Source organism: Pinus tabuliformis, chromosome 6 (assembly GCF_031772625.1).
Source record: "Pinus tabuliformis cultivar Carrire ecotype Pingquan chromosome 6, CPIR1, whole genome shotgun sequence".
Classification (NCBI taxonomy): domain Eukaryota; kingdom Viridiplantae; phylum Streptophyta; class Pinopsida; order Pinales; family Pinaceae; genus Pinus; species Pinus tabuliformis.
Window position 1 is genome coordinate 1,799,286,843 of NC_142292.1, and position 12,231 is coordinate 1,799,299,073.

Genomic DNA, 12,231 nt, shown 5'->3' on the forward strand with positions numbered 1-12,231 from the left:
CTGGTTTTCAGAAAACATGGCCACCAGGATAGAGCTAAAATTTCAAATAGAACAATGGAAGAAGGAAACAATAGAAAAGTTGTATCAAGCAGGGCTTATAGGGTTTTTACAAAGGTTCAATGGTCACAGTGAGGGGATAAACAGAGAATTTGTGAATAACTGTACTCAGGGGAAAAGAAGGGTAGGGAACCTAATCATTCCAGTGACTCAGGAATACATTTCCCAAGCACTAGACCTTCCATTGACAAGGGAAAATTATCACAGGGGTCTAAATTTCAAGGAGAAAGCATGTACTTTCTTTTTGGAGAAAAACATGAAGGGAATATTTGATAGGGCCCAAGGTATACCCAGGGAGTTGTTCAATGAGCCCTTGGGGGAACTAGTCTTGATTATTCAGAAATTCTTCACTTGTGATAAGGGACAGAGTGTGACACACTTGTATCATGTTAGGATCCTCCAACACATTAAGGGGGAGGTCAAAATAAAGCTGCCATATTTCTTCTTCCGAAGTCTCATTAAGATGATAGAATTAGCAAGAAATGAGAATAAACCAAGGGAGGCACAAGTCTATCATCAGGTGCTCATAAAAATACATGTAGAGTATCAAGTCAAAATACGGGGCATAAATTGGAGAGATTTTTTAAATCAAAACCAGTATCAGGAACAGGTCATTGAGGAACAAAAAACAACAGAGCAGGAAACCAGGGGCATTATGACTTCACCATTTTATCCCAAAACCAGGTCCAAGAAAAAAATCAACACTGTCATGGTTGAAAAAGAAACATCCATCATATCCACTCCTAGGAAGCCTAGGAGGAAGAGCCCAGTAGAAACAAGTAGCAGGGACCAAGAAGTACAAATTGTAGAAACATGTTCTACAGAGAAGCAAGTAGAGGATATCATTGAGAGACTAGAGAAAGAATCTCTAGAGAAATACTCTTATTTTGATGATGTGGCCACAACATAATTTGCAAAAGACACACAGGAACTCGAAAAAGAGTTACACTTGAGCAAAATCAAAGAATTAACAGACCAACTAGAAATAAACAAGATTCTGGAAAAGCACTTGAAGAAGGAAAACAAGGCAAGTAAGAAGATTAATGCAAAGCTAGTTAAGGAGAATGAAAAATTAACTGAAGAAATAGGCAAACTAGAGAGAAAAAATGACATACTTTACAAACAGGAATTCAAGTGGCTTAAGGAAAAGAACATGTGGGAAAACAAATATGAAAAACAGAAGGTCAAGGCTACTTTGTATAAAGAAGAAAACGGCATGGGGATAGATTATTTGTTAGAGGCAACACTGTAGGACGCATCAAGGTCAGGAACATTCTATACAGCAGGGGTAAGGAGGTCCAAGAGGAATAAACAAGCATGAGGACATGCTTGAAGATCAAGAAGGGGGAGATGTTGGCCCTCAATTTTGGTCCATTTTTTCTTAAGGAACCTTACTTAACTCTTATATTATCCATCTATTTTCCATCACATCCACCTCATTTTGATGTATTTTATGCATATTCAGGTATTTAATTTTAATTTTGCAATTTCTAGAAGTTTTTATGAAAATTGAATTTCAAGTGCAATTTTTGGACAGAATTAGAAATTCTCGTAATATCTATATGGATGTCATACTTGCAGGAACCTGGGCTCGAACTGGATACATGAATGGAAAGCTTGGGAACTAGGACTGAACTAAATCTAATTGGTTCGGTCAAAATGAGATAAATTAGGCCCGGTCAAAGCTGGTCAAACAGGATCAGTCATCCAGAAAATCCCTGGGAAATAAGGTAGTTTTTTTATTTCATGGGATTGTCCATATTTTTAGTGATAGATTGGATGGATTCAACTTGGATAGATGGATATGAGTAGATAGAGTTGTTATATAGACTTTATATTAGTTTGTTTCTTGATCTTCTATTTAAAAACCAAAACTTTGAAGGCTTATGTGTGTAGTTTTTGTATAACTTTATGCTGAGACATTTGAATATTTAAAGTTAATTTGAAAAACTAGTTCTACTTCCATTTCATTGTTCATTGGTGTGGATGAATAATTGAATTTTTAGTAGTTTATAGAATTATCAAGTGTGTAAGGAAAGGGTGGAGGGGCCCCACTCCAAGCTAAGTATACTTCATTGTTAAACTAGCTTAATTTTCATGTACTAGTTGCTTCATAATTATTTACTTGTTTTGTTTCAGATTTGCTTACTTGAATTGATGAGTAATGATTTATATTTCTAATGAGTCTTAGTTTGTTTATCACTTTGATAAGAAGGGACAACAAAGGGTTCAAGTTAAATCCTCCTTCTGTTGAATTAATGGATCAAAACTAGAATTCATCTTTAGTATGTTTAAGCAGTTTTATGCAATTTTAGTTTTCTAACAATATCATAATTATGAGTGAATTGTGATGAGGAATACCAAAGATCTCTTAAGTTAGGAGGCTTCTTCATTTTTTATTCATGCATCTTGAGCTGTTGTTAATTAATGATTTTTTATTTCTATTCATGACGCGATATTGTAGAAGAAGGACACAAATGGATCTCTTAAGTTAAGAGCCACTTCATCTCACATACATTGCAAATGTGAATTAGAAATTGTTTAAATAGATTTATATTTGTAATATGCACTTCCTTAATCCCTTATATTTTATCTTCTAAGCTTTGCTACATCTGATATCCATACATTGTGGACATAAGGAATACTTGTGTTAATTTGTGTTAATAAATTAGCTCAACAATAACCACATTAAAAATATTAATGTGGTTAATATAGCATGAGGTTTCATTGGTATATTTTTCAAGAAGAAAAAATTGAAACATTTTTATATATGGATGAATTTTTTTACATATTCCTAGTTCCATTACACTTTAACCTTCGCTAATATTACAAACATTCATCTTACGACACTGCAAGGAAAAAGACAGATGTTTCACTTCCCACAAAAAATAGATTTGTAATGTTCTTCAACACATCATTAAGAAACAGTACTATGCTCCACAAACATACCATCAAGGGAAAATGTAAGAAATATAGAAAGAGAATCATAACTAAGGTCGAAAACGTTGAACCACCCCTTGAAACGCAATGAAGTCCACAAGAAAAAAATAGAGTGTAATCAAACAAAAGAAAAAGAGCCCTCACTATCAATGGACTTGTCTACGATCTGTTCAAAAAACATGTACCTAGGCAAAAGTGAGAGAGCACACTTGGAGAGGGAATCAACGTCCATTTTTCTCTCTGTAGATATGTTGAAAGGAAACCTCTAAGAAAAGAGCCTTGAGATCTAAGATACACTGCATCCAGTTGAGGAGGGATGGGACCTGTAAAACAAAACGATCTTCATTTGTATCTACCATTGATAAATATACCATTTGTATCGATTAAAAAAATATTATTGCAATAAAAATATTATTTTTTTTTTCTCGGTAAAAGACTATCTAGTATATTATATAGTTTTTACAGGTAAACTTTACATGCTGAGAGACAGGCCAACCAGGGCCAACTGTGGCGCCTTGGAAAGGATAGTTTGACACAAAATACTCCCTCGCAGGGGCAGCATCTACAGGACTTACCAAAATACTCCCTCGCAGGGGCAGCATCTACAGGACTTATCAAGCTTACTAAAGCAAAGACCAAAATGACAATGACATGACTATAGTCGAACATGGAACAGCATTGTGCTAGACAGTAACGAGACGGCCCACGCAGGGGCTTCCATCCAAAAAACTTGCAGTGAAACTTGTCCAGACGCGTGACTGACATTACATGACAAAATGAATAACTGAAATTAACAAACACAGTAGTAAACACAGTAACGAACAGAATCCAAATACCCGCTGAGACCTTTGATTTAGACCGGTGCTGAGAGAGAAGGGAGTATGCCGGAGATCGCTTCTGGGGATTAGTCTTCGGGCTCTTCCTCGTAGATATAGCTCCAGCCTTGGCCCTCGGGCATCCCTGCCCACAAGTCCATTGGACCCTTTGCAATGTTCTGAGGTGCCTGCTCCGGAGGATTGGGAGGGGATTGCTGGATCTCTTTCCCAGAGGTGCCGGCTTCGATAGGTGGCTGCAGCACGGGACTCTCCTCCCCCAAGCCTTCTTGAAGTGGCTCAGCCGAAACTGGTTGCTTCCCTCTCTCATTTCCCTCAGGAGCCTTAGTAAAGAGTACCGAGATATGAGCATTGATACCCGAATTATCCTTCGAACTGCCCAAGGTGAAGACGACTGATCCGAAGGCTGGAAGCACTGGCTCACCTTCACTTGAGCTGCCAACCTCCATGAACTGCTCGGCCTGAATTGGTGTGGCTCTTGCCCTCCTATGGCAGTAGCAACAGCAACAATGGTGGTGCTCATCTGCTGCAGGGTGGCGTGAGGACGCACCTCGCCCAGGTCCCCTTCTGCTCGCTTGCCTTTCTCGCAATTTGGCCATGGACTCCCCGCCGCCTTTCTCTTGTTCCCGGACCGCTTTCGAGGAATTGAGATCCCCGTGGAGACTGCTGAAGGATTGCAGTATCTGAATTGTGATGTAAGAACAATCACAGAGCGGACTTTGCCACAGACCACGCACAGGAAAAACGGCTTCAGAGCAGGACTTTGCCACAGACCACGCACAGGATGACCGCCTCGCCTCCAATTTATCCCAATTGTCCTGAATGTGCCGCTTCCACCCGAGACATTCCCCTGAGTAGCAGCTACAGAGTACTGTGACTGCCTTGCGAGGTGGTGGAGCGCCCACCCGATCAGCTTCCTTCTGAACCTGCAACACCCCTGCCTCACCATGCCTATGAATTTGTAGTGCTCTGCCTTCCCCTTGAAGACTCGCAGCAAAACCTCGAAACGAGCATGCATTAACTGCGCTCTGCCTCCCCATCGTTTCACCCTGCTCGGCATTGAATGCCAAGAGCTTGGGCAGCTAAACCAAATCCCCTGGCGGCGGAGACCCATTACTCTATATTGCTAGCACGGGGCGGCACATGCTGGGCATGTGGCTCGTCCCTGTGTGACGTACCCTCACCCGCATCCGGGGAAATAAAAATATTATTATTATCAATATAATTAATAACAATTATTTTTTATAATAACTATTATTTAATATTAAATGTTATTTATTATTATTTAATTTGAAATTATGTACCCTAGGAATATGAACCCTTAGATTAAGAAACTCTAGGGATTGCTATTCTAAACCCAAGAGAATAATAAACCGAACATGTTAATACTAAAACCCCAAGGGAATAATATTAACTTGAGGGATCATAAACCCAAAGGATTATTACTAAAAACCTTGGGGTTTATATTCCCTTGGGTTTATAATATTAATCCCTTAGGTTTATTATTCCCTTGGGTTTATAATATTAATCTCTTGGGTATATTAATGTAAGTGTTCATATTCCTAGGGTATAATATTATTCATAGTTTTATAACATTAATCCCTTAGGTTCAATATAAATCATGGTCAACCAAGGGTTTATATATCTTGGATTTATAATATTAGTCCCTTGGGTTTATAATACCTTGGGGTTTTAGTATTAACCCTTGGGTTTATAATATCAATCCCTTGAGTTTACTAATGTAAGGGTTCATATTCCTAGGGTTTAATACTAAAACCCCAAGGGATTATGAACCAAAGGCAATAATATTAACCCAAGGGATAATAAACCCAAGGGATTAATACTAAAAACCCAAGGAATTATTAACCCAAGGGAATAATATTAAACCCTAGGGATTAATATTATAAACCCAAGGTATATAAACCATAATAAAAATATTATAAACCCTAAAATAAACATGGTTGACCATGGTTGACAATGGTTGATTTTCATTTTGAGACAATCCTTGTCACAATGCAACATTGGACCATGGTCAACCTTCTTTATTCTAGGGTTTATAATATTTATCTTATGGTTTATATACCTTAGGTTTATAATATTAATTCCTTTGAGTTTATAATCTCTTAGGTTTAATACTAAAAATTCAAGGAATTATAACACCTATGGAATGATATTAAACCCTAGGGATTATTATTATTTACAAACCCTATAAATAATATTACACCATTGGGTTTTTAGTATTAAACCCAAGGGATTATAAACCCAAAGGAATAAAATTAAACCCACAAAATTAATATTATAAACCCTAGGATATTAAATACCCTTTAATAAAGATGGTTGGCCATGGTCAACCACGGTCCAACGTCACATAGTGACAACCATTAGGGGATTTTTGAGGTCTAAATTGGGTCTCCTACGAAAAATGTACAACCAAAATAAACTTTATAAGAACCAATAGGATTCAAGATGATGATGTCAACCATGGGGGATGATTTACCATTTTTGGAGTAAAAAGTACACAGATTAAAAAATAATAAAATAATAAAACTACTTTTTTCATCTCGTATTTTCAACTTATCTCCCTAAGTTTTTACTCAAATTTCGAGAGGGAGTACTCGTTGGATGCAAAATTTAATTTCTCATCCAAGAAGTACCCATGTTGCATACTTTTGATGGACCTTACTACACGAAAAATGAGAAATACATGAAAAAGCATGATTGCAATCACATTTTTCATGTATTTTTCATTTTTCATGTAGTAGGGTCCATCGAAAGTATGCAAAATGGGTACTCCTTGGATGCGAAATCCAATTATGCATCCAACGAGTGTTTCCACCCGAAATTTGAGTAAACTCATATAGAGATAAGTTTAAAATATGAGTTGAAAAATAGTTGTCTTTTTTCCTTCTAAAATTTGATGACGTAATCTAATCTTATTTTATTATTTCCACTATTATTTTATAATTTCTTTAGGAGGCCCATTTTAGACCTCAAAACCCCCCTAATGGATTGTCTAAAAATGAAAATCAACATTTTTTAACCATGGTCAACCATGTTTATTTAGGGTTTTTAATATTTATCTAAGGGTTTATATGCATTGGTTTTATCATATTAATCCCTAGTGTTTAATATTATTCTCTTGTGTTTATAATTCCTTGGGTTTTTAGTATTAATCCCATAGGTTTATTATCCCTTCAGTGAATATTATTCCCTTGGGGTTTTAGTATTATGGCCTAGGAATATAAACCCTTAGATTAATAGACCCAATGAATTGATATAATAAACCCAATAGGTTAAGACTAAAACCCCAAGGTATTATAAACCAAAGGGACTAATATTATTAAACCCAAGGGGCTAATATTATAAATCCAATGTATATAAACCCTTGGTTGAATGTGAGTTCTATTGAACCTAAGGGATTAATATTATAAACCTATGAATAATATTATACCCTTGGAATATGAATCCTTAGATTAATATACCCAAGAGATTGATATTATATACCCAAGGGATTAATACTAAAAACCTAAGGTAATATAAACCCTAGGGTTATTAGTATTAATGCATTGGATTTATTTTCCTTTGGGTCTATAATCCCTTGGGATTTTATTATTAACTCAATGTGTTCATTATTAACCCCTTGGGTTTATAATATTAATCCGTTGGGTTTATAATAAAAATATTATAAACCCTTGGACCATGGTTGACCATGATTGATTTCAAATCAATAGAATCTTTGTCAAGATGCGATAATGGATCATGGTTGACCACGGTTGATTCTCATATTAAGATAATATTTGTCATAGTGTGGCATTGGACCATGGTTGACCTGATTGAATTTATAAAACATGGTAGACAATGGTTGACCATGGTTGACCATAGTTTACCATGATTGATATTATAAACCCAAGGGAATAATAAATCCTAGGGATCAATACTAAAACCCCAAAGGACTATAAACTGAAAGGGATAAAATTAAACCTTAGGAATATGAACCCTTAAATCAATAAACCCAAGGGATTGATATTATAAACCTAAGGGATAAAAATTATAAAACCAAGGTATATAAACCCTAAGATAAATGTTATAAACACTAAAATAAGCATGGTTAATCATGGTTAATTTCCATATTGAGACAATCCTTGTCACAATGTGACGTTGGACCATGGTTGACCATGATTGACGATGATTGATTTTCATATTGAGACAATATTTGTCACAATGCAATGTTGGACCATGGTTGATTTCCATATTGAGACAATCTTTGACATAATGTGACATTTGACCATGGTTGACCATGATTAATATTATAAACCAATGAGAATAATAAACCCAAGGGAATAACAAACCCAAGGAATTAATACTAAAACCCAAAGGGATTATGAACGCAAGGGAATAATATTAAACCCAAGGGACAAATATTTTAAACCCAAGGTATATAAAACCTAAAATAAGTATTATAAACACTAAAATAAACATGCTTGAACATGGTTGATTTTCATATTGAGACAATCCTTATCATAATGTGACATTGGACCATGGTTGACCATGGTTGATTTACATATCGAGACAATCTTTGTCACAATGTGACATTGGACCATTGTTGACCATGTTTGATTTTCATACTGAGACAATATTTGTCAGAGTGCGATGTTCGACCATGGTTGACCATGATTGTCCATGATTTTCATATGGAGACAATTTTTGTCACAATGCGACATTCAACCATGGCTATGATTAACCATGATAAATATTATAAATGCAAGGGATCAATATTATAAACCCAAGGGATTAATACTAAAACCCAAAAGGATTGTAAACCTAAAGGGATTATGAACCCAAGGGAATAATATTAAACCCAAGGGACAAATATTAAAAACCCAAGGCATATAAACCCTAAGTTAAATATTATAAACACATGGTTGACCATGGTTGATTTTCATATTCATACAATTCTTATCATAATGTGACATTAGACCATGGTTGGCCATGGTTGATTTACATATCGAGACAATATTTGTCACAATGTGACGTTAGATCATGGTTGACCATAGTTGATTTTCATATCGAGACAATCTTTGTCACAATGCAACGTTTGATGATGGAAACCCTGGTTGATTTTCGTATTGAGACAATTTTTGTCACAATGTGACATTCGAGACCATGGTTGATTTACATATCTTGACGATCTTTGTCACACTGCAATGTTGGACCATGATTGACCATGATTAATTTTCATATCGAGACAATCTTTGTCACAATACGATGCCTAATCATGGTTGACCAAGATTGACCATGGTTTACCATGTTTCATTCTATAAAACATTGTTGACCATGATCAATCATGGCTAACCATGGTTGACCATGATTGTCCATAATTTTCATATGGAGATGTTGGGCCTTGAAATTGTCATTCACTTCCATTACATTTTCATTTATATTTCCATATTGTCACCTTCACTCCACATCCATTTCATTACATTTACCTTACCATTATCATTATTGGGTCACAATTATGTTTTTCCAAAATTTATTAATTATTAACATTTTTAAGTGAATTTATGGTTAAAAATTAGAAAATAATGTGCATATGCTTATACCTAACAAGTGGGATGAGATTGTTGACATGTGTAGGTCAAAAGGAAGCTTCTAAAAAACCCTTATGTGGCCTCCTAAGGCCAAATTCGAATTTGAGTGGAGAAGATCATGGGATCATAAGGATATGTGTCTCATTTCCTATTTGTATTGAAACTCTAAGAAGATATGTGTCTTATCATTTCCTATTTTGATTGTAACTCTAGAGATATAGGGAGAGATTCATGGACTCTCATTAATGAGATAGCTTCTCATATTTTTGTATAAATAGGGGAAGTTTTCTCCTATCATTTTATGTGTAAAGTTGGGGAATTGCTCATGTTTTGAATAAAGAAGAAGGCTTGCATTTGGAGCTTCTCAACTTTCCATCCTCATACTTTTGGATTGGCCATCTACAATGTGTGAGATTTATTTGTTTTCATAGATTAAGATTTATTTGCTTTCATAGATTAAGATTTATTGCTTTCTTAATTACTGTGTAATCTTATGCTAATCAAAGCATCTCAAGAAAAGAATTTTCTCTTTTCCAAAATTGGATTGTGTTTGAAGCATTGGAGCATACAGTGATCTTAGTTTTCCTTTACATGTTTTTACAATGCTTTCTTAGGATTAAGTTTTACATTCACTGTTTAATCTTATGTAGAGCATTTCAAGAAGGTAGTTCTTCCAAAATTGATTGCTTGAGGCATTTAGAACAGACAGTGATTTAGTTTCCTTTCTTATGCTTTTAACATGCTTTTTAGATTAAGTTTCTTATCTATTGTGTCATCTCATGTTTAGCATTTCAAGAAGGTAACCCTTCCGAAATTGAGTGCTTAAAAAACATTAGATTACACAGTCATTGCAAGTTTTTACATGCTTTCTTTTACATGCTTTCTTTATGCTTTCCTAGATCATGTTTTCTTTTATTTAATGTATAATCAAGTACTTAATCACTTCAAGAAGATTGCTTCCTAAATTGAATGGTTCATGGGTATTTGATCATACAATAGATCATAGTTGTCTTTTCCATTTATTTTAGATTGTCATTGTTATTTTTCTTTCTGTCCATGAATATGATTAGTTTGATTTTGATCAAGAGCTTTCAAGGATAAGAAATGAAGTGATTTCATTTTCATCTTGTCATATGAATGCAATTGTATTTAGATTAATGCTCTGTTTTTCATAGATTAGTTCAAGTACATTTCCTTTTCTTCCTTCTTTTTCATAGTTTAATCATTTCATTTAGAGTAATTCCTAGTTTAGTTTCTTTCATCAAAACATTTCTTTTTATTTCTTCTTTATAAATTAGTTTTCAACATTAAAATTCATTAGATTTTGTCCATTAACATTTAAAGATTTCATTTAGAAGCATAACTTTCATTTCTTAGATTAATTTCATTTGGCATAAGAAACAAAACCCCAAAACAACATAAAAACATACTCAACGAAGTAAGAAACAAGGTTAACTAAGCACATATTATGCACCACACTTCATTAGTTTACTAACCCCGGTCGATAATTTATGTTAGCAATTTAAGACATTAAATTGACTGAACATTTTAGCGCCGCTTCCGGGGAAGTGTAATTAAGAAACCTTATTTCCTACATCTAAAAAAAAAAATCTAAAGTATACTCTCTTCCTGCGCTTTGTGTGATCTAGAGGACTAGGAAAAAAAATAAAAAATAAATAAATAAAAATATTTTTAGCAACTTAAAAAAAATAGATTTTTTTTAAATATATATATATATATATATATATATATATATATATATATATATATATATATATATTAATTTTTAAAAAAAATTAATAAAATATATATATATATATATATATATATATATATATATATTTTAAAAAAAAATCTATTGTTTTTTTAAGTCGCTAAAAATAAACCAAAAACAAAACACAAATAAATAAATAAATAATAATAATAATAATAATAAATAAAACAAAAAACATTTAAAATATTAATAAAAACAAATTTTAAAAACTAAATAAATAAAAATACAAAACAAAACATTAAGAAAGTAAACAATCAAAACAATAAAACAATAACAAATAAACTACAAAATTAAATAAAAATTAAAACTAAACAATAAAAACAAAGCCCACACCACATAACTAAACAAATAAATAAAAAAATGAATGCATAAAAAATACAAAGAAAGACCAAAAACTAAACCATAAAAAAACCACGCAGGGCTCAAGGCAACTAAACAGACATATAAAATAAGGGTTGAGAAAATTAATGGAAGAAATAAGGCGCCAACACAACCCTGTACAGTGGAGGCTCTCGCAATCTCTAATCTTTGCTTCGACTTCAGCCCCAAATCGAACCAACACAAAGATCTCCACTTTGACTAAAGATATCGACAAACATCTATCAATGTCATGTCTAGTGCACATGATCCAATTTCAAGCACAAATTCGGAAGATCCTGGATGGAAACAAGCAGGTTATCGAAGCTATGGCTTTTCATAGCATTTCTGCAATAATTTCCCAAGATGCTCATGAACTAGTAGGCATAACCAACAACAAACCTACAAATAAAAAAAAATCCAACCACAGCAATCGATTTTTGTTGCTGGAGCATCACAGAAAACTTAACTGTTTTGAAACATGATTTTAAAATTCATTTTTTGAGCAAACCTTGGTGAATTAAAAAAAATCCAAGACATAGGTTATTTTGGGAACAGGGTGAATTAGGTAACCCAGAAATGGTTTTCCACATTTCACAACTATTTGAGTGAATTTTATGGTTCTTTAGAGCTCTGTTTTGCAGATTGCGTGAGAAAAAACGATTTGTTTTCAACTATTTTA